General features: G+C 39.1%; 1 long non-coding RNA gene across 6 annotated transcripts; it reads right to left on the minus strand.

The window, feature by feature from the left end:
* Window positions 1-2: 2 nt before the first annotated feature.
* LOC104910972 (uncharacterized) lies at window positions 3-22,104 on the minus strand. 6 transcript variants are annotated; one of them, XR_014882693.1, is made up of 6 exons: window positions 21,887-22,104; window positions 13,015-13,612; window positions 10,769-10,930; window positions 10,164-10,270; window positions 6,941-7,100; window positions 149-1,043 (listed from the first exon to the last, which is right to left on the minus strand). It is a non-coding gene; the product is annotated as an uncharacterized LOC104910972 (long non-coding RNA). The 6 variants fall into 6 exon arrangements; XR_014882692.1 differs by lacking the exon at window positions 10,164-10,270 and having other exon boundaries at window positions 13,575-13,612; XR_002114896.3 differs by lacking the exon at window positions 10,164-10,270.
* Between the last annotated feature and the right edge of the window lie 1,709 nt (window positions 22,105-23,813).

The raw sequence follows: 23,813 nt of genomic DNA on the forward strand, positions 1-23,813 counted from the left end.
TGTGTATTTATTTATTTATGTTTCTTTTCTTATTGGCAGCATGGATTAGGGAGAAAAAAAAGAGGGTTGGAATAATTGTTTCAGAGAAGACAAAAACTTAGCAAACAAGCTTAGCAATGTACCTAGGAGAAAAAAATACTCAACTTCAATGTTGCACACTTCACCTAAAATATCATCTATTTTCATGGCATAATAACAAGTCACAGATAATAGTTTTCAAATAAATTCAACAGATAGAAACAATTGCAATATTGTTCAAATATTTAACAACACTCTCAGTATCATAAAACCTGAGGCACAGCAGTATTCACATAGAAGTGACAACTTTTAAATGCTAGCCATTTCACAGTTCAAGTGAATGTCAGTGCAGGACTGTAAGTGGATGGAGATGACTGCTCTATTTGTACATGCAAGAGCCCAGTGTAGTCAGCAGGGAGATTTCCATGACTTGATCAGGCTTCGGTCTTCTCTTGTCCTGGGTAAATATTCATTTTTCAGAAGAGAGGAACTTTGCAGAGGTTGCTAAAGAGTTACTCAGAACTCTTTCTAGAGCTTACAGTGCTCAAAGTTTCTTGAACTTCTTTATAAATTGCTGACAGATTTTCAATTGCCCACCTATCCTGTAAGAGTTAATGGGGTCTTCCATAAACAATAACTACAAACTCAAAAAGAAATTTTTTGATAATCAGCTACAAAACATTTCAGAATACAAAGAAGAAAAAATCAGTGCAAAACTGATTTTTTTTTTTTTTTAAATTCAGAAGAACAGAAACCTCGAGTGCCATTTTTTTTATTATTTCTTGAATGCCAAATGTCACAGAAACAACATGCACTATCATTCAAAGTCAGGAGATGGCGATGTTGGAGATGATCTTAATTTATCTCACCTGGTTACATAACAGGTAATTTTGGGTGGGGCTGGTTGCCCTGGAAATGCATGTCCATGTACTATACTGTAGGTCTGCCAGATACTAACACACTGCTGGTGACCCTGCTGGTTCAGGAACATTCGTCTCCAAAGTTGCTCTATTCAGTTTGCATTGCTGCAACCAAAGAAAGAAATACTTACTTCTGTTATGAACTAGCAAGTATGGAAAGATGGATGCAATTCCTCATGCACTGGACCTTAGCTCCAACAGTGATTTTTGGAGATAAGAATAAAAAAATATTATCTCAGAATCGTTGAATCATAGAACCGTTTGTGTTGGAAGGGACCTTAAAGCCCACCCTGTTCCAACCACCTGCCATGGACTGGCTGCCCCCTACCAGGTCAAGCTGCTCAAGGCCCCAGCCAAACTGGTCCTGAACAAGGGATCAGGCACCCACAGTTACTCTGGACAACATGTGGCAGTGCATCACCACCATCTGAGTAAAGAATTTCTTCCTAACATCTAAAATAAATCTTCCTTCTTTTTGTTTAAAGCCACTCCTCCTTGTCTTATCACTATCAGATCATGCAAAAAATCTCTCCCTCTCATGTTTATAAGCTCCCATCGAGTTTTGGAAGGCCACAGTCAGGTCTCCAGTACCTCTCTCCCCAGAACCTCTTTTCCAGACTGAACAAACCCAACTCCCTCAACCTATATTTGTAAGTGAGGTGTTCCAGGCTTCTTATTGTCCTCACGGCCTCCTCTGGACCTGCTTCAACAGCTCTATATCTCTCATGTGCTGGAGGCCCCAAACTTGGACACAGTCCTCAAGATGGAGCCACATGAGGGGAAGTTGCTTCTTGATGTAGCTTACGAGATGCTTAAATTGGCAGAGAGGAAAAGATTAAAAATGGACATTAAAACTTCGTAACAATATTTGTGAATGTTTCACTAACGTTGGGCTGCTTTAGATCCAGCCATGCAAAAAAGACGGTGCAAAAGGGCATGGGAGCACATACCGTCTCTCCCTACCTGGTGATAGGTTTACAAAAGTGGTTCTAGGTCTGAAACTAACATCCCACCTCTATTGCCAACCTTTACCATGGCTATGGGGAGAATTTACATGATCAAATATTGCATCACCACAGAGATCTGGACGGTAACTTGGTGTTCATCTCCTATGGAAAATGCCATCCAGGGCACATGCATGGGATTCTGCCAGGAGCGTGAGAACTGTCAGGCTAACCTGGCAGGCCCCTGCAATGTCAGATAATCACTTTGCTGTTTGCAGGTTGGCAGGTTTCATTTAGCCAGTTCAGGCTGGATTTAAACTGACTCATGCGTGGTCATTATAGATTTCAGGGAGAATGAGGAAGATACTGTACTCCCCACTGCATACAACGTATATGGGACAGGTATGGTTAATGCTCATACAGATTCTCACATGCTCCTTAATGTCACTGCAGTAAAAAAAACACTAGATAATTCTCACCAAATTATACAAAATGTACACTTTCATTTTCACGTGACTAAGATTTGTGCTGAGAGTTTGGGATTCTTTGAACTTCCAACTCAAAGCGAAACCCATGGGTGAACAAGTATAGTTCATGACTAACTGAAGAGAAAGTTTATGCAGCATCCTGGGAAGGAGAACTGCTGGGCTTCACACCTCCTCATCTTGAGCAAAAAAAAGAAACATAGTGAAAAAACTTATAGAATTAGAATGATTGGATTAAAGGACAGAAATAGTGTTCTTCAAACCCTGGTTCATGAACCTTTTGACAAACACACTCAGAGATGTATGTCTAAAGTGCAATTGCAAATCAGTGCATTTTTTTTCATTATTCCTGTCATCATCTTGCCAAATTTCCTTACAGGTTGGAAAAGCCCTCTGCTTTTGTCTGGCCCAAGCATTCTCACCCTCGGGATTACAAGCAGCTGGCAGATAACTCTCATCACCTTGCCTGCTCTTAAGATAAACCTCCACAGGATAAATTCTGCAGTAGCAGGTGGTGAAACTACGCGATTAGCTCATCCACCAGAGAAATCACACACTCAGACCCTGAAGGTCTGTCTCCTAAATGGAGGGGAAAATGCAGCCATAAACATGATATAAAGCAGAAGGGAATACAAAGCTGACTGAGGCTAGTAGTGTGCTGAAAAATCCTTAATTCATCCCTTTCCTTTTTAGCCCAGAGCCTCTAAGAATCTCCCCCTTCTCCAACTCTTTACCTCTGATCATTCACACTGATGGCTCTACAATGCCCAGCTACTTCTCTCCATAGTTTCCTATCTCTAAAGCAGAAAATGTTCACATCAGCTGAGATGAGTGCCCCACAGATGTCCATCTGGTGTTGCTGACTCAGTATGGGAAGTGCACATACCGAACTGAGGAGAATGAAGAGTGGCTGGGTACTGTAACCCTTTCTTGTCTCCATGTGACTATGATGCACTTTGGAATCAAAAACTTCGTTAAACCTCGTTTTCAAGAGCATAAGGGTTCCTTTAAGGATGTCTCTATCTTGTAAGTATTTTAACATTTTTATGGGTCCCTGTTCCTCATTTCTAACAGCAATATTAACGTGCATCATTAATTGGGAAGATGAAGAAAGGCATGCTGTGGAAGACATTGTAATACTGAGTTTCCACAAGATGCAAGGTCCGTGTAAGTACCACAGATTTCAGATCTATTGTTCAAGACAGTGGAGGCTTTAGCTTCTATTTTCTCCAGTCTAACATAGAGAGTCAAAGCCAGCTTAGCCCTCACTGCACTTATGGCATCTTGTGAGATCAGGCAATTTTTTTAATTTTTTTTTTGTTTCTGGGAATGCCACAAAATCAAAACTTGTCATGATCCTTCATTCACTCCTACTTCCAGTTTCAGACAAAAGAAGGAAGTTTAGAGGAGCAGAAAAGTATACAAACCAAATGTAACTGAGCATTTGTGTGTCTATTAAAAGAACTTCTGGGGCAGAGGCATGGAGGGAATGGTTAGGGCAAGGTTTTGATTTCATCCTTGCTGGCTCCCATGCCCCTAATTAGGACTGAGCTCTTTGTAGGTAAATAACATTTAAGTGGAACTATTTCTGACCACTGGGGTCCTGCACTCTGCTATGCAGTGCCCTTTCATTAAGAGTTAGCTGGTCTGATGCTGAATAAACACATTGTGTGTGGTGCAAGAGCTCTGATGTGGTCTCTGTTAATTACTCTGTCTAACCTATTGTAATCATGTGCCGCTTAGCCACATACACCACAGGACTGCTTGGGAAGGGGAAGATTATGGTGGATGCAGAGAGAAAGGCATGAAGACATGCTACAAAGTCTGTTTAAACTGGTGTCAGATATAATAATGAATGGGTAGTAATAAATGTGTAGCACTTTAGGAGCACTGTGCATTCACTAAGTGCTGTGCCAACATCAGGCAATTAATTACATAACCAGGACCTTCTCTCTCACCAACACCCTCTTGACACCATTGAAGAGACCAGCCTGGCTTGCTCATTTGGAGGTTTTCTGCCACTGTCTTTGGTAGTGGTTTGTACTTGAAACTCTCCCTCTCCTCTTCACCCTCAAATTATACTCCCATTCATGAGAACCTATTCAGAGGGTGCCTAGGTGCACGCTTAATGCTTTATTGATGAGTTTTCCTCAGAAATTCTTAAGGGTTTACATCACTGGAACAATAAACTTCAAATCCACCATCCTCCTCTTCATCATGTCTCTTTTTTGGATCTCTGTCTTCTGGAAGGTTTGCACAGGGGTCACCAACAGCCACCAGTGTAGCGGATCTTCACTGATCCAGAGATAACTATGCACTAGCAATCACTATGTCACATCATCAGCCATGTTAATACATCTTTCACTTAGCTCTAAATAGGCTAGGGTTATAATTCTGATTTTTTTGTTGTTGTTTGAAACAGACTGCCCAGCAAAGCTGTGGGTACTCCATCCCTGGAGGTGTTCAAGGTAAGGATGTGCAGCCCAATCTAGTGAGTGGCAACCAGTTCACAGCAGGGTGCTGGAACTTAATGATCATTAAGGTCCATTTCAACCTATGCCATTCTATGATTCTGTGATCCTGTATCATCTTCTCTTGAGTGTGTGAATGATCTGAACCTCTGAAAACTGGACCACTTTGGCCTCTACTAAAGTGAGAAAAGAAGGCAGAAGCCTGGGTGTTTTTGACATTATTATTAGTCCAGTGAAACAACTCCCTTGTTTAGTAATTGAACAGCCTTTATTGGGTGTCTATTCTGTAATTATAACAACACCAACTGCTCTCATCAGGCCCTAACTTCAGATATCCTTGTTAAATCACTCAGCAAATTTGCTGTATCTCATTTCCCACATTGGTAAAATAGGAGGCATTACTATTAACATTATTAATTATTAATACAACTATTAATATGTGTAAAGCCCCAAGGCTTCCAGATGAAAGGTGTTGGATAATAGTAAGGTGCTTTCCACACAGCCATGAGCTGTTAGCAACCAACTGAAATGAAAAGAGGTTATCAGATACACAGACTTAAGGAGATTGGGCTGATCAAGTAAAGCACTGCCATGGGATAATGGTCTCCTGCTGCTACAGAACTTCTGAAACATTAATCTCCCAAGAAATATCACACGGGATCTGAGACTTTTCTCTTCAAAGAAGGAGGCATTCACCTTGTCACAAACAGCATCTGACAGCTGTAATGCTCTGTTATGCTAAATCACTCAGTGAAATTGAATAATTTAATGCAACAGATATCCACATACAGTCATGGTTACTAGCTGGCTATCACAGGACTCCTTCCCATCAGCCAATCTTGTGGAAATGCTGACAGTTCCAAAATCATTTTTTTCTTTAATATTTATTTAATAATATTTACTATGAGACTGTGGCAAAGAAAATTCACAGAAGAAATCACTGGGGTTTACTTGCTATTGAGAGCACATCAAGTTCTGTTATTACACTGCTTTGTAACTGACACCAGCTGGTTGCAATAGGATAACTACCATGAGTAGTACAGGGAATAAACCTGTTCTCAAGACTTTCCCACCACTTTCCTGCAGTGAAATGCTTTATCATTCTTTTTCCTCTGTGGCCAGGGTGGAAAATAAGATAGAAAACTTATGGATCAAGAAAAGACAAGAAAAGACCAACTGCTGCCATGGGCAAAATGGGTTAATTTATAAGCTGTTAAATTAGATCATTGTAGTGGGAAAGAAATTCAGAAAAGTTAAATTAAGCTTTCACCATGATCCTCCTCTGGAGAAGAATGTGTGAGCCGCGGTCTTTCAGAATAGGACCAACTTAATGTCTCCAGAAAGCTTTGTTGAACCACTTGGAAGTACAAAATTTCCCTTCTACCTGATCCAAGGTCCCCCTGAACACAGCACTGCCCTTGCACATAGAGAGTTGGCCAGTTAGTTTTACACAGAGAATGGAAAGATCATCAGAACACAAAGTGTGTACACTTGTTCTTGGGTCTGTTCTCCATCTCATAATTTAGCTACGTCCTAGAAGTCAAATGGAGCTCTGCCATAAACAGGCACCTCATCCAAACTGCTGTACGAATAACTGTGTATTTTCTATGGCACGTTTTAGTCATTTCACCTTGGCATATGTACACGTTCCGCTCTTATTACAGGATATAGTAAAACACTTCTTAGACCCCTTTGTAGGAAGTGATGGCTTTGCAAAGAGATTGGAACACTCTGGTTGGACTTAGCATTCTGTAGCAAATGGCTCGTGCTAACCTTGTAAGAAGGATTTGATGCCTGCTTGCATGCATTTCTGCTTTTTGGACTGGTGGAGTTAATTGATTGCCCACAGCTCTACCCTAGAAAGCCAGACAGCCGGAACCATCAAGGACTCTTCTGCCTAAATGAATTAAGTAAATGAATTAAGCAATCAGACACAAAGAAGTGGGTGTGCAGCAATTGCCTATCATTTGAAATGCAAGGCACAAGTAATTGATTGTGCAGTTATCGTACCACATGACATACATACACATCCCTTGCTCTTGTTTATATCTTTTCAATGTGGGAAAAAATAATTGCAAGACACAGATGATAATTTGTCTTACCCTGTGTGGTAGCAACATCAATAGTCATTATTCTAAACTCTTCCTTCTAAATATGCTGGGCACTTCAACATAAAAAGAGAAGCGATTCATTGCCTGAAGGGATCAAAGTCTGTGCTGGATTCTGCTCCACTGGAATAGCACTTTGCTCCATTGTTGGGATCTAATGTAGGCAAAGCAGTCAAATTAAAAAGAAAAAAAAAGGGTGTCTATTAGAATAGAAGTGAAAACAAGACAAGTAAAAAGAGAACTTTGTTATTCTCTGCATGTTACCTGGTTGTTTCAATAGGCTACAACTTAAATATATGGATGCTGGCAGATGAGAAAGCACAACAAAGCAGAAAAAAAAAGAGGTGACAATTATGGCTGCGACAATTTGGCCATTGGGATTTGATGACTGGCATTATTGACAGAGGAGATTGCAGAGGTCCCCATGGAAAGAGACAATGGAATACACTGAATAAATAAGACATGCTGAGAAAAAGTTATGAGGCTATATATCCTGGTTTATGTACAAGAGTATCCAACCCAGCTCTTCTTAGGAGCTTTCTACTAGCTTTATGGAAGCTAGATGGAGACAAGGATATTTGTACAGAGGTCAAGTTCTTTCTCATGTATCATTTTGGCAAAAAGTGGTTTCTTTCTGGAAGTCAGAAGCTTAGGTTTCCAGTGAACAGGAACAGAATTCTCTGAATACACAGAAATACTGTTTTAATTGTGCAGCTTCAGACAAAAACAGAGTGCTAAACAGGGAGTGAACTGGTGTCAGTTTGCACATAAACTCAGCATATTTGAAGGACAGAAGACCTTTACCCATAAGCCATAAAACTGTGTCCTCTTACTCTTACATTTTCTCAGGTGAAAACAATTGGGAAATATTGAACAAACATCAAAACAACTCGGTGTGATCACCTTTCTGTGAATTACTTCTTTGGATTTTGGTTCCTCCTTTCCAAATGCCATTTCATCCTCATAAGTACTGCTCAGAATAAAGCTCAATGTAAAACTAGTTCTCCTTTCTGAGACCCCACAAAATCTTCAACTGCCCAAACTTAAAACATGAGTAGAAAACTAAGATAAAAATAAAGAAGAAAAATAATATTTTTACTCTGCACAGTGATATATTCATGCCCAATAACAGATGAGTAGATAAATATACAATAGGGAGTACTGAGGAGTAGAGAGCTGGACACTGTTCAGGGAAGCTCTTCGATTTTATTCAGAGTATTTTCTTCTTTCTACCCACTTGCATCGTGAGTAACTCAGTGTGTAGGCACATAGCCATTGAAAATAGCAATTGGAAGTGACCTGGCCAATATGGCAGAGATGTAAGAACCAGATGTAAGAATCTGTGCATGTGAGGGAACAGAACAGTATGTATGTATAGGACAACATACATTTGTGCTCTGCAAGCCCTGTCTAGACAGGTGGGATGGGAGGGATTTGATGGGAGCAATTTGATTTTAGATAGGAAACATCCAAGTACTTATGTGAAGGTTGAGAACTTTAGCTCAAAGACTTCAGGAGCCTGGGGCTTAGGTTTGGTTATGGATTTCCTTCATTTGAATTTTTTTCAAACTCTTTGATATTTGGCCAAACTTAAACAAAAGCTTTAATATCCTTGGCTTTGCTGAGATTTCTTCTGTATGTATGTATGTACTTGTGCTCACATCTAGCTGTGTGACTTGTTATCTTAATGATGCAAATGCCTGTGGGATGGGGAGGTCTCTGCCACAGCTGATGATCTGGCATGGTTTGTCATCCACCACCGGGAGACAGACTGGGATAAGAATAGAGTTGTTCTTGTTTTCTATAATGTGAGAAGGAACTGCCCTGACTTCAGGCTAAAACAGAAAGAAAAATCCTCTTTGAGAACAGCAGATAAACTGAGCTTTCAAGCCCATTTTCAGGGGCACGTTTGTGCCTACTTTATCACAAATCAAAGGTAAATTATTGCAATGTCCTCTCTCCCATGAATATATACATATTGATAATGCAGGGTGGCCTCCAGCCAGTTCAGCTTGGAACCTTTGTTTTTAGAACTCACCTGGGAGGGGGGTAAATATTTGCAAAAGAACATTTTCCTAACAGGAACACTCTCAAAAGTACATTTTTTGGAATACAACTCTGCCATCATCCTTTTTTATTATATGGGCCTACAAACCCAGGGCAGGCAGATAGATAGAAAAATAAATCAAGCGTTCTGAACCTGCATATTCAGCCTTCACAGCAAACTGGTGTAGCAGCTGCTCAGATGGGAAAGAAGTACTGATAAGGTGACCCACCTTCACAGAATTTTTAAGAGCTGTCCTCTGAACTTTGAAAGCTTCACTTGTAAAAGCTAAGATTTATGGCCCTGAAGAAGGCAGGAAAGAGTGGACAAATTGTTGTCACCTAGGGAAGCCTTCCTGATAATTTTCCGTTCCACTTCCAAGAACAGAGCATTTTAGATACACCAGTGGACAGTTACCCTTTTCTAAGTCTATCTGACTTTAATTCCTGTCAATGTGAAATTTCAGGCTTTACTTAAGTGACTTTGATATACCTTTAAAGATTAAATCCTGACTGTGAAAGAATCTGTACACTTGAGATCTTTGTTCAGATGCTAAAAAAAATGAAAACCCTTCCAAACATTTTTTAAACCAACTTTGTCATTTACTAGACATTATTATTACTTGCTAGGCATTGTTATTATTTCATCAGTTATCATATTTTGCTTGCAGCCCCCTTCAGGGATAGGATTGTACAGTGGTAAGTACTGTTTACGGATAAAAGACAGTCCAGCCTGGATTCACCTGACCTAACTCAAGACAATTAATTGAGATGTTTCATTTAGAAACAGTCACTTGAGGCTTCTCCAAGAATAAGTGAGGGACAGTGTTGGGTGATTCATACATTTGTCAGCCAGAGTTTCTCCGTGGAAGTCTTTCTCTTTCATGTCTACATATAAATAATTTAGGCACCTGAAAGGTTGAAAGATAGGTAAGATAAATCTGGAATATTGGTGATCTGCCTGAGGCCAGAAAGAAGGAAACAGATTCAGGTATTGATCACAATTCTTTGAAAGCAGTATCCTTACTATAAAAAACTGTTTAAACTCCTGGCAGCGGCCTCAGCATTTTTTGTAAAATAAAACAACAGAGCTGGAAAATACTTCTACAAGAAAGAGTACGTTCAATTTATTTCTTCCATTAAAATATTGAAAATGATTATAACGTTTACTTACCTCTATCATATTTACTAATTTTCCTGTGAAAGTTCTCAAGAAAATTCTTTCCATTAGCTCTCACATGTCTCTCTGAAAGTAATGCCTCCTATTCATTCTCATGGAAACTAACACAGATACAAAGAGCACAAGAGCACAAATTGATAGAGAAATTCTCAGCTACAAAACACCATTTTTCAACAGTCACCACCATTAGCTGTATGTTTTTGCCAACGATGAAGAAGAGTCTGCACGCTGTGCTGGTACAAATCTGCATGGCTGCCCAGAAGGTGGATTTTCTTACACATCACTATCACTGAAATGCACCATCCACCACTTCACTGTTCACTCATCCACTGTTTGGTCTCCATAAATTTTCAACAAACATCAATGAATGTCAGTGGGTTCAACTTTTTCTGCATGAGGGAATTCAATTTCCCACCCTTCACTTCATATGCATTTCCATGTCAGACACAGTTTTGTCAAACTGCCTCTCTGCTGCCGTCTGTTAAATGGCAACAACATGTTAAGGAATAATATTGATAGGAAGGCTCAACCTCTACTGCCGAGCCACCAACCTCCACTTTTGGCATCAAGGACTAACAAAATAAAATAAGAGGCATTACCTTTAGCACGGCCCTCATATTACTACAGAAAGCTGAGTACAGCTTCACTGAAATCTGTTTTCTATCTCTCATATGTAGCAGTTTCAGCCATATGCACAAAGAAGGAAGACTTCAGAAACTAGTCATGTCTCTGGAACTGGAGTTGTGTGTCATATCCACGTCCTAAATGCAACAGAAAGCAAAAAATCTTCAAATATTCCATGACAATTAATTTCCTTAAAAATTGTTTCATACTCAGTTACAGAAATTTCGAAGTTATGTTGCAAACAGGAACGTTTCATTCAGATAATGACAATATGGGGTACATCACCATTTTTTTTAACTATGAAAGATTGCTTAAAACAACTCAGTATCATAAAATTTTACTTCTGACTTAATTTTTACAAGGGACAGATTCACACAAATAAAGTAATGATTACAGCAGACCAGAACAAAGGTCTGTCTGATTCAGTATGCAGTCCTTGACAGTTTGTATTTTTCGTTTGTAAATGCCAACTAGATTGAACAAGAGAATAGAACAACCAGAGACACAGTTGGCACAAATAGACTGTGCACAACAAATGGATTGGAATATTCATGCATAAAATATGCAACAATCAGTTCCAAAGTTGTAAACAGATAGACATAGATGAAATAAAATTAATGAAATAAATTATTTGCTATGAACAATTTGGCCAGTTCTTATGGATGTAATTTCTGTCTCAAGGAGGAGGAAAAAAAAAATCTGAACTATATTTGTACAAGAAATTCTAATTCAGTATTTGGCAATAAAAGATCAAAATTATAGCGTGATAGGAAGGAGAAGTTCACAGCTCAGTAAAAAAGAAAAAAAAATGCAAACTGGAGCATGGAAAGGATTTTGTAAACAATCCATCTTCAGTGCTCGCATTTAAAAAAAAAAAAGAAAAAGAAAGAAAATTTAGGGAGGGTAAAGAGGAGAGCCACCAAAATTAAGGAAGGAGGTCCCTCTCTATTCTGCTCTTGTGAGGCCCCATCTGGAGTACTGTGTCCAGGCCTGGGACCTCCAGAACGAGGGAGATGTGGAACAGATCCAGAGAAGGCCATGAGAATGATCAGAGAGCTGGAGCAGCTCTCTAATGAAGGCACATTGAGGGAGTTGAGCTTTTCAGTCTGCAGAAGAGAAGGCTCTGGGGAGACATCATTGTGGCCTCCCAGCACTTGAAGGGAGCTTATAAACATGAGGGAAAGCGACTTTTCACATGATGTGATAGAGACAGCACCAGGAGGAATGGCTTTAAACTAAAAGAGGGGGATTTACATTAAATATTGGGGAAAATTTTCACTCAGAGTGTGGGGAGGGACTGGCACAGGTTGCCAGATGCCCCATCCACATTCATGGCCAGGTTGGATGGCATGCTGAGAAGCAGGCCTGCCTATGGCAAGGGGCTGGAACTAGATCCCTTCTAAACCAAGCCATTCTATGATTTCATGAATTATGTGAATGATACAGAAAATGCACAGCTGGGAAACACCAGAAGCTTGCTTATCTGCTTCCTCAAGAAGGCAAGCAGCAGAAGACCTGACAGTGGGAAATGTTACCACTGGGAGACACTCCTAAGGCAAAAGACAGATTATCCCTTTCTTGATTGTCAGTACGTCCTTAAGCCAAATAAAAATTAGTGCAAAATTGTGTGATGTGGGAAGTCAAGCCTGATGTTGCAGAAATTTGTGAGGAGGACAGTTGTTTGTTTGCTCAGTAAAAACAATTTATACAGGCTTCTTTTTCCTGATAAAGAAAACTGAGTATCCAGCATTAAAGTTGTCCAGAATCCTGGCAGAAAGATGATCTCATGTGGAGATCACTATTTTCACATGAGAGAAGGCTTGTTACTTATTTACTCTCTGAAGAAATCACTGTCCTCCTGTACTGGAGTTCCTTCTGCTCCCAAGCAGACTTCAGCCATAGGTGAATTCAGAGTAAACAGGCAACTGACCACAGGGAACTTTGTTCTGTGTTGACATTAAAAATATTCGTTGTGCCTGTGACCTAGAGAACAATGAACCCTACAAGTGCCAAAACCACCAGATCACCTAGAAGAAAAGCCATGAGCACACTCAGACCATTAATCTCCAGTGATTTTCTTCTCCTTGCAAGGCCAAACAAATGAATTGTCCAAATAAACATCATCCATTAAAAATAAAAACAAAGTTAAACCATGCTACACGGTTCTCAGAAAACTGTTCAGAAGAACATCCAGTTCCTCAGTAGTTCTGTTTCTTCTCACCTGCTCTTCAGAGACCACTTCCAGCTGCCTGAGAAAGGTTTTCTCAGCAAGAACTCAGGTGCCTGGAGCTCTAGACACTTCTAGGCTTAGCTGGTAACAGAACAGCTGTCCTGAGGATCTGAATTTTGGACTTGAGCGATATAATTGGAAGTTAGGAGGTAACTGAGCTTTGCAGAACTCCAACTTTATTAAAGTATGCAGTAAATAATATGGCATTAAAGACCACAGTCTTTTACCATCTTATTAAATGCTCCTCCCACTCCATGACTTCATGGCTATTACTCTCAGTTCTCTTTTATTTCCTAATTTCTTTGAGTGTCCAGTTTGTCCACATGGAATTGTTCATGAAGCTTTAGCTCTGGTACAAAATTGTCTTGATGTCTTCTTTACCTTCCTTTTTATATCCTTTTCTTTAACACCTCTGTAAAATATCCTTCCTCATTGATCTTCTAGATGTTAAAAGCAATTTAAAAAAGAAACAGAACTGAAGCTAATATCTTCAAATAATTTTCCTTGCAGTAGGTGAACAATGGAAACGTTTTGTTCTTACTCTTGCTCACCTAGGCTGGCAGGAATTTATTCTTCAGATGTCATGTACCTGAAATCACAGTGAAATTACATTGCACAGAATGAGCACAGCTGAATGAAACTGTGTTCCATTCTATATGAAGCATCAAAGTTCTGATACTCGTGTCTATACTAAATTAGAATTAACCCTCCCCCCCCAAATTAGCAACATACATTGGAAAAAAAAAAAAAAAAGTATTTAAAACATCAATGCCAAAATGTCATGACACTTTTTTTTGTGATGTTTGGCCACCTCTTCTTGCACAATTATAGAGTGGCATATCTTTGCCCTTGTCCGTAACATGACCAAATTTCACCTCTCTTCATTTGCTACAGCTGTAAATAACAACAAAATGTTACCCTGCAGCAAGTCAGATAGGTATAAGACAGGATCGCACCTTCTCATCTTCTGTTCTACCTCTTCCTTTCTCTCTTACCTCTTCTCCGATGTCCAGCTTGCAACTCTAAATGCTCCAGAGCACTGTCTGTTTTATCACTCACATGTAAGATGTTTGAAGAAATAGAGCAAGGTGATTCTTAAATGTAATAATACCTCACAGAGCTAAATAAGCTATAGAAATCACTCTGTTGAAAACGGTTCCTGTAAGTTTTCTTTCCTGGATCAGAGCAGTGAAGTCTCTAAAGCACTTACTCTGCTTAAATGCCAGGGTAGTATATCCATGTTACATAGTTTATCTGCTTTGCCAACTTCCCCTACCATAGCATTCATTTTTAAGGAATGGGGAGTTTTATTTAACATTTACATTAATTTCATTTAAATGTTTCATAACTCTCAAGCTTGCAACAGTCTTGGAGTTCACTGCAATGTCAAGCTTTGTGGACTTGGATGTCAACTTGCAAATTGCAGATGTCTTAGGATCTCTGCAGCTACATACCAACTACGTTATGGGCAATAGCAACTTCCTGCCATCTCCTTTTTCCATATCCTTTCTGAAAGCCATTGTTTATAAAAGAAATAACCATTTTAATCATTTGACTAGTAGGCAGAAACCAAGCACCAACTTAAGCTTCTTTTGAAAAATGTAACTTCTTTCACCTACAGTGAGCCATATGTAATATAGGTTTCTATGCTTGAATGAGACAAAGGGAAGAAACTGGCAACTACGGAGTGTGAGATTTATCTTTTTTAGTCATCCATTCAAATCATCCACTAATGTTTATTTTTTCTTACTAGTTATGGAGAGAATTAATATGCCTAGTTCAGACAGTCTCTGTTTTAAAAATGTTTACAGTGACACAACATGGAACTGTTCAATACAATAAGGTCTTCCTACTTTTAAGAAGCAAATGCTAAGCCATACATAGTAAAAATAAAATTCTGAATCTTTGTTGGATGCATAGTGCATTGCAGTGAGTTACAGCAACATTCACAGAATCAGAGCCAAGTCTTAGATTCCCTTACTGTATGCAACAGCAATTGACCAATTTCATTAGTTTGGCTAATCTAAAGATCTTAAAGTTGACTATAGAGGCCAAAGCCCTGATGGGATCACTAAGAATTTAATACTATGTTTAGAATAAAATAAAGAGTATATCACAGTGATGATAAACTACTCTGTGATTTTAATAAATTAAATACTTGGAGTCTTCAGTCTCCCTAATGTTTTGTATATGAAACCATCTGTTTTATGGCTCTGAAAATATATCAGCCTGAAATTTACACTATGAAAAATGCAATTTTTAAATTATTCAAAAATGTAATGCCCACAAGAATTGTTCAGTACATTAGTTAAAAATTAAGGACCATAATATTGGATGGCATAATCTGAAGGATTGCTGTTCAAGGAAAATACTGATTAAAATCTAAATCAAGAAATCCATGAAACATGCTAAGTGGCTCCCTCCTAGTACTTTGACTGATTAGTGTCATCATCTTCTTGAAAAATTTCCTGTTTGAGACTTATATCCACCCTTAAAAAAATTCAGTAAAAATAAAAATAAAAATAAAAAGCAAATTGCGTGGGATATCTGCCTGTTTTTAAATCATCCTAAATTCCTGCTATTTTATAATGAGGTATGCAAGTATCTCTTTAATAACAAAACAAGTGAGAATAAATTTCATTTAAGAAGTATTGGGCTTGATGCTTCAAAACTTCTCTTCAAAAATCAGTGAGTACTTAGAACTCTATGGGCAATGGTCATTAACAGCATCTCCAAAACAAATAATGATGCACATAAATCACAGTTCCTTACCTGTAGTACATCTATACAGTGGGCTGTAAACATTATTATTAACAGGTATAATTAAATTGTGCACTACATCATTAGTAGTATACTAAAACGACCATCCAACAAATTCCAGATAGATGAGTTCCTGCTGATTTGGCAGTCTGACTAAATCACTTCATCTCTTGTCATTTTCTTATTCTTCATTTCTACAAACTGTGAGTGGTATGGCAGGAAACAGCTAAGGACAATTCACTCAAGTTGTGGGTGGCTGATGACCATGAACTTTCCTTGGGAATGGACAAAGAGCAGGCTATGAACTGAATACATTTTTCTGGTAGCAGCAGTCTCTTTTCTGGCCTACTGGAATGCTGTGGTCTCTTCATGGTAGGTTACAAGGATACCTCTGTGCTTGGGAGGGGTACAGGATACAGCACATGACCATAAAGACCACTAGCAGTTAAATGGTCTTCCTGTCTGGCTCATTGCTGAGCATGGATTCTTATTCTGTACCTTATCTCAGGACTCCTCCAGTACAAATAAGTGGTAGCTTATCAATACATAATGGATCTGACTTGAACAAAATGTTTTACTCCAGCCTCAGTAAGAATACAATGACTGTAGTGAAAATACCTGCCCCAGGAATACCTGTACCTCCAGTTACATGTGTGTGTAGTGTCTGAGCTGAATTCTTTATTCAGCCAGTCATGGAAATCATGCTGATTTCCATATATCATTCCTTACACTTGAGTAAATTTGTGATGTAGGAGTATATTGGAAAGAAAGACAAATGCAACAGTTCAGAACTTGCCTTTCTAAAAGTAAACATAAAGCAAAGAACCTTAGGCTTAGCACAAAAGGCCATTTTAGCTCAAAGAGGCCAGAAGTCCAACATATCTTCAAAAGAACTGATAAGGAAATGGAATTTCCATTCAGAGGAAACTCCAGTATATAAAAAATAATACACAGTTAAAAACTCTGCATAATATTAAATATATATATATATATTTTTTTATTATTATTTATTTTTTTTTTCCAGTTTCAAATGGTTTCATGGAAAAACCACCAAAACACATGGGAGAAATAAAAACTTTCAATTTATAACACCTGCAATGATAATAAGTATATATTCCATATAATATATAGCTCTATGCATTTATATGGTTATTTTAAGAGAAACATGGAAATAAAGTTAAATAACAGTTCTAACATCTTAGTTTAAAATAGTCACATTAAAGGAAGCTGTTTTGGAAGCACAGAAGTAAAATGAAAAAGTAGAAATTATTGCTTATATCAAAACCAGCAAGATCTCATGTCTTTTTTTTTTTTTTTTTTTTTTTTTTTCCCCCATTGAGATCATTCTGTTCAACTCTGGACTTGAAACCTTCTTTTCTTGTCTGACAAGTTTTTCCTAGAAACACTAAATCCCTTTTACTTGGCTTCTCTGTGCAGATAAACTGCTGGATAAACATTAACCAATTCATTTTTGGCCTAATAATTCTCATTCCATTACAAGCATCTAGAAGGACAAATTTTCCTTCAGTATACCATTAACCTGCATAAGAATATCAAACCAATTTCTATCACTCCATAGCAAATTCACTTTGAGTGATTTCAGTGCATCTACTCTGATCTGATATTAGCCATTTAACCTTTTCCAATAGCTGCCTACAAGCATCAACAGAAAAGGGGAGAGATGAGTTTGGCTATGCAGGTAAAAAAAGATCTTAAATAAAACCTGTGACAGTTGAAAGATATTGTCCTTTCATCACTTGGATATATATATATATATTTACAGAAAAATATGCAGGATAATTTTAAAACATTTGAGTGGGTCCCAGCAGTGGTCTGTGCAATAATTCTGTCCCACCTACAGTTAAGGTAGCTTTAGTGCTATATAGTGCTAGTCCAGAGACTAGCTCAGTGCACTGCCACTGACTCCTTCCATAATCAATGCAGAAATGTTGCAGAAATGCAAAAGCTGGACAGTCCTTAAATGAAGTAATATGATTTTGCAAGTCCTGTAGGATTATTTGAAAAGCTCTTAGGAGAGAAGAAAGATAAAACATTGCCTTTTATTTGAACACAACCAAGTCCCAAATAGCTTTAGAAGAGATCTAATGCATAAACTGTAAACTCCTGTTAAATATTATGGAATAACTGACATCTCTGTTACTAGAAAGGTTTAGAGTCAGGCCTGGTAATGCAACTCTAGTATCATCTTCATGGAGGATCATAACATTCTAACATAGTTCCTAAACCTGGAAAATATCAATTGTTATGCCCTTCACATAATGCTATTTCATTAATAAGCACAGATGCTAAAATCTTGGCCCAGGTAATGATCAGGAGATTAAATTACTCCCATGCCTAATAGCTTTTAATCCAAGTGGGATTTGTATATGGCAGTTGAGCTGAGAACTCAGCCTTCTGTATTGCTTGAAGCATTAGAGAAAATCAGACTTAACGCAGCAAACGGAGAGCAAAGAAGAAAGTCATTTAGTTATGTGGAACAGTTTTCCTCATCTTATCATTAAAAATAATAAATTTTGGAAGACAATTTATTGCTTAAATTAAAACTCTTTACACCTCCTTGGTAGGTAGTGCCTAAATGCAATTCATTCTCACTATTCAATGCAGACTGGAAAAATGAAACAAACTTGTCACTGCACGGTAGAGTTTGACTGGATGATCATTTTTGGAATAGATCCATGAATGGAGTCTGGCATCAAGGTAAAACCAGCAAGATGAAATCACAAAAAGGGCTTTGATGCCATTTGAGTTTGTATTCCCTTTGAAAACAGTACAGAATTTTAAGAATGAGGAATTGTGCAGGTGGCCCTAGTCTTTAAAATATTAGAGTCTGTTTAGCTACATGTGTTAGTAACCTTCTCTATACCCTAAAAAGCTCATCAAAAAGTGAAATGGGAAAAATTCAGGACATAAGAGGTGTGTATTTTTACATGTATTATCTATGAACTCAAGTGTCTCAGAGTCTGATAATTCTATATGACACATGCTGAGACAGTCTCTGCTCCAACGATTTCACTTTCTAACTAGAGAAAATAGTTATTTGAAAGGGAGAACACAATAGAGAGACTTAGGTGGCCAAGACTCTTCAGACCACCAACATCAAAGCTGAGTTTAAAACCCAAATCATAAGTGCCAAGCCAGTTTTGTGTAATTACACCAAGGAACACACAAGTTCATGGCCATGTTCTGGGTACTGCTGGGGCATCACTACATCATCCTTTGATTTTCTGCCAAATATGCAGATCTGTCACAGTTTTTACAGCTATGCTCAGTCACTGTAGTCTGCAAGCAGAGATATTGAGGGTAGTGGCAGATAGATACGCAACCTCCGGGTTGTGCTGACAGTCAGAGGGTCTCCAGCAGCTGGAGAAATGGGAGTGACAAGAACTTCATGAAGCTTGACAAATAAAAGTGCAGAGTTCTGCACCTGGGGAGGAACAGTCTCAAGCACGAGAGGATGTCAGGGGCCACTCAGCTGGAAAGCAGACTGGCAGAAAAGGACCTGGGGGTCCTGGCGGACACCAAGTTAAGCATAAGTCAGCAATACACCCTTTGTCACAAAGGAGAACAACATCTCCCTGGCTGTATTACACAAAGTATCACAAGCAGGTCAAGAGAGGTGATCCTATCCCCCTACTCAGCATTGCTAAAGCTGTACATGTGTGCAATTCTGGGCTATCCAGTACAACAAAAGTATGAAAATATTAGAGAGAGTCCAGTCCATGAGCATTCTTCTATGAGGAGAGGCTGGGAGAGCTGGGACTATTCAGCTTAGAGAAATCTCAGGGGGAATCTTAGTATATATAACTACCTGAGGGAGATTGCAAATTCCCTATCAGGACAGGGTCTTTTCACTAGGGCCCAGTGCCAGAACAAGAGGCGATGGGAGTAAACTGGAAGACAGTGGGGTCCCTCTGAACATCAGGAAACACTTTCTTTCAGTGTTCAGGTTACAGACCATTGCCACAGTTTGCCAAAGAGGCTGTGGTACCTCCTCCCTGGAGATCTCCAAAAGCTGCCTGGATATGGGCCTGGGCATACTGCTCTGGGTGTCCCTGATTGCACAGGGGTTGGGCCTTGTGCTTATGTAATAGCAATCATCAGAAATCTTCCTGTTCTGTTTTCCACACTTTCTGCATAATTCTTTTTTTCTCTGCTGTCAATTGCTCTGTTTGATCTATTCTCTGATTCACTGGCTCCCAATGCATTTCATGTGTTTATCCAGCATTTCTTTTCTCAACATATATCCAACAAAACTGCTTAGAAGAAAATCAGTGATTAAAATGAAGCTATGACACACGCTTGGTAACATTTCCTGATTATTTGTCAGATGAAATATTTTTGATATATTTTGTAAAACAAACAATTTTAGCGGAAAGGCAAGAAACAAAGGTGCAATCTGGATAAAATTAATCTGGGAGTAAAGGACAATGATAACAGGTAAAGTGGCAGGTAGATTTGAATTACCCCCAGCATCTCAAGGAGTATAAAGCACATAGTGCACATCATCTTGTAGAGAGTCAGTTGTGAAAAGCACTGTGTTCCAATCTTGAATCAGCTCCCAGCAACAAAAAGACATCATGCTCTGGAGATATGAGTTAATGTAGTGTCAGGGAAGTGAACAAGGATTGGTTACACTTGCTGAACACCCAAAGCATTTTATTCCCATCTGTCAAAACACTGCTAGGGCCACACAGTAGAGCAAGACCTGAGGGGCAGATCCAAAGAGCTTGTACAACAAAATAGAAGTTATATAGCCTCCCTTGGTGTCTCTTCAACCTTCCTGGTATGCAAAAGCAGTCAGCTCCACACAAAGCTGCTCACTGCAGATGATATTTGTCCTGAATAAGCTAGACACACCACTGTTCAGAGAAAAGAGAAACAGCCTGTTTCTACAAGTGTTTGTATCCCCTTATCCACAGCCTGCAATTAAGCGCAATCCTGATGTTACTGAGCAGTAAAAACAGGCACTTGATTTACTCAGATTTTACTCATCCAATGAAATCATAGCAGCTGAGGGGGCTCAACAGTTTTTAGGAGAGCATGATTAAGCCCTGTACAGGAGCCAGTTTACAATGCAGCAAACATTTACAACCCTTGACTGTTTGGGCCACATAAGAGAAAACAGCTTAAACAGGGCATGTGAAAAATAAGTATAATATTCAAGATTGCATGTCCCATCTTTTATCCTTTCACAGTCTCTGCTAAGATTATCCCATCCAATTCAAGAGGGAATCAGTTTGAGAGAAACTGTGATCCAGAAGAACTCTGCTTAGAGATACTATTTTTCAGAGACAGTAAGCTCTCTGTGATAACAGTTACTATATTACTCATTGATTCAGCTTTATGGGAGATACTTCTGAAAAACTAAAGTTCTTAAGACTAGTAACCCACAGAAGATTCATTTTCTCGGTATTTTACTGTAATTTACTGTTTAAATTTCAAAAGTAAATAGTGTTACACAAAGATCTGAAGAAAATGGAACTGAAGCCTTCAACTCACATTAAATGTTGATAGGAATTGGCAGAATAATCTAGAAAATTGACGTGATATTTTGGTTTCTAAAAGCCAAAAGATCTTCAGAAAAAGAAAAAAAAACAGCTCATATGGAGGAGAGAGGGAGGAACAGACAGTGAAACAAGTCATCATTCAGTTGTTTTCCTGAAATGTCAATTAATACAATGAAAGATTTCAGCAGATGTTCTATTTTTTTTGTATAGAAAGTGGAGAAGTTTGCAAGAACATCTCATATTTTTAAATCCTAGATAAAAGGAATGAGTTCTTATTATTTTGCATTTCAAAATATATTTGTAAATGTTGAGTGAAATTAACTTGATAAAACAAATTGATTTAAAAAAAAAAATCCAGGTGAAACCTTTGAATTGAAAATTATTTTTGACTTCAAGTATTCTTTTAAATCTTTAGTGACAGAAATGAATAGCAGTAGGAAAAAGCAAAACAGGAAAGATTCAGCAACAGTTAGTGCAAAATGGAAACCCTGGGCTCTGCATAGAAATGCATTTGTTTTGTCCATGCAATGCGAAATTAGTTTCTAGAAGGCATTAATAGGAAGAAGATACATTACCTGCTTTATGTGCTGAATGCCCAGCTGGGAATGTAATCCTGAGCACCTCTAAAACTTTAACCTGCATCTAGGACAGAGATCAATTAGAATTGAAACAAACTCCAAAGTTGTTTGCTGTTGTTTGTGCTTAGAATGCACAACCCCAACCAGGAGCATATCTGGCAAGAATGTGTGAGAAATGTCAACTCCATTTGTCCTCTATAGTGCACCTACATGGGCAGCATAGTGTGGATTTGAGCCTAATCTCAAGTTACGTCTCTTCCACTCTGTTTACATGTAGGCACATGCTCCATGTGGATACAAGCCAAGGTCTAGAGTTCAGTACAGCAAGAGCCAAGAGGAAGAGCAGGGTGAGCGGAGTGGTCAGCAGTGCACTGGGAGACACTGTTCCTCCAGCAATTAGGTACTGCAGTGAAGGCTCTGAGCCTCAGCTGGGGGTCAGAAGCAGTTGCTGGGGAGACAGACCAGGAGCAAATTTCACCTTTCTCACACTGTAAAATAAGTGTTGTCTTGATGGTGCAAGTCACAGGTGCAGGGACAAGAAGGTGATCACAAACATTCAGTGTGGATCAGGGGCAGGTGGTGCTTGCCAAACCTGATTGCCATCTGTCATGAAATGTCTCTTTATGTGGATAAGGAGAAAACAGTGGGTGCAGTACATTTGATTTCACTAAAGCTTCTTTCCCATCTTCAGCAGACCTCTCATTTGGTGACTGAATATTTGCAGTCCACTAGATGTCATGAAAGTTGCCTAGACATCTATGGATAAATTAGCTCAAAGGCCCATTCAATCTGAATTTGAGCACTTGGTCAAGGAATACCCCAAGGATGGAGCATCCACAGGTTCTCTCATCAGTCTGTTACAGTCTGTCATCATCTTCATGGAAAATATTTTCTTCCTTATGTATAAACTTTCATCCTTATGTCTAGGTGCTAGGAAATAAAGATGTTAAGAAATTAGGAATGGTTAACACAATGAAAGGCAAAGCCTCAACATAGATTGACCTTGACAAACCTGAGAATGGGGCTAAAAATGTTATAAATATCACAGAATAAAATCGTGGAATCACAGAATCATTTGAGTTGGAAGGGACTATTAAAAGCCTTCTAGTCTAACTCTCCTGCCATGAACAGAGACACTTACAGCTCAGAGCCTCATCCAGCCTGACCCTGAATGTCTCCAAGGACAGGGCATCCATCACCCCTCTGGGCAACCTCTTTCAGTGCTTCTCTATCTTTTTTGTAAAAACTTTTTCTTTCTATCCAATTCAAATCTCCCCTATTCTAGTTTGAAACCATTCCCCTTGTCCTATCACAGCAAACACTGCTGAAGAGTCTGACCCCTTTTCTTTTATAGTCTCCCCTTTAGATACTGAAAGACCATTACCAGGTCTCCCTGAAGCCTTCTCTTCCCCAGGCTGAACAGCCCCAGCTCTCTCAATCTGTCTTCATAGGGGAGACATTCCATCTCTTGGATCATTTTTGTGGCCCTCCTCTAGATGTGCTCCAACACGTCAGTGTCTCTTTTGTACTGAGGACTCCAAATCTGGACGCAGTACTCCAGGTGAGGCATCAGCAGCACAGAGTAGAGGGGCAGGATCACCTCCCTCAGTGTGCTGGCCATGCTTCTTTTGATGCAGCACAGGGTGCAGTTGGCTTTCTGGGCTGTGAGGGTGCATTGCTGGGTCATGTCCAACTTCCCATCCACCAGTACCCCCAGGTCTTTTTTGGCAGTGCTGCACTCTATCCTTACACCTCCCAGCTTGTACTGATAGCAGGGATTGCTACAATCTAGATGCAAGACCTTGCACTTGGATTTGTTGAATCTCATGAGCTTCTCCTGGGCCCACTGCTCAAGCCTGTCTAGGTCCCTCTGGATGGCATCCCATCCCTCTGGTGTGTCAACTGCACCCCACAGCTTGGTACC

Source organism: Meleagris gallopavo, chromosome 3, assembly GCF_905368555.1.
Source record: "Meleagris gallopavo chromosome 3, MGAL_WU_HG_1.1, whole genome shotgun sequence".
Taxonomy (NCBI): domain Eukaryota; kingdom Metazoa; phylum Chordata; class Aves; order Galliformes; family Phasianidae; genus Meleagris; species Meleagris gallopavo.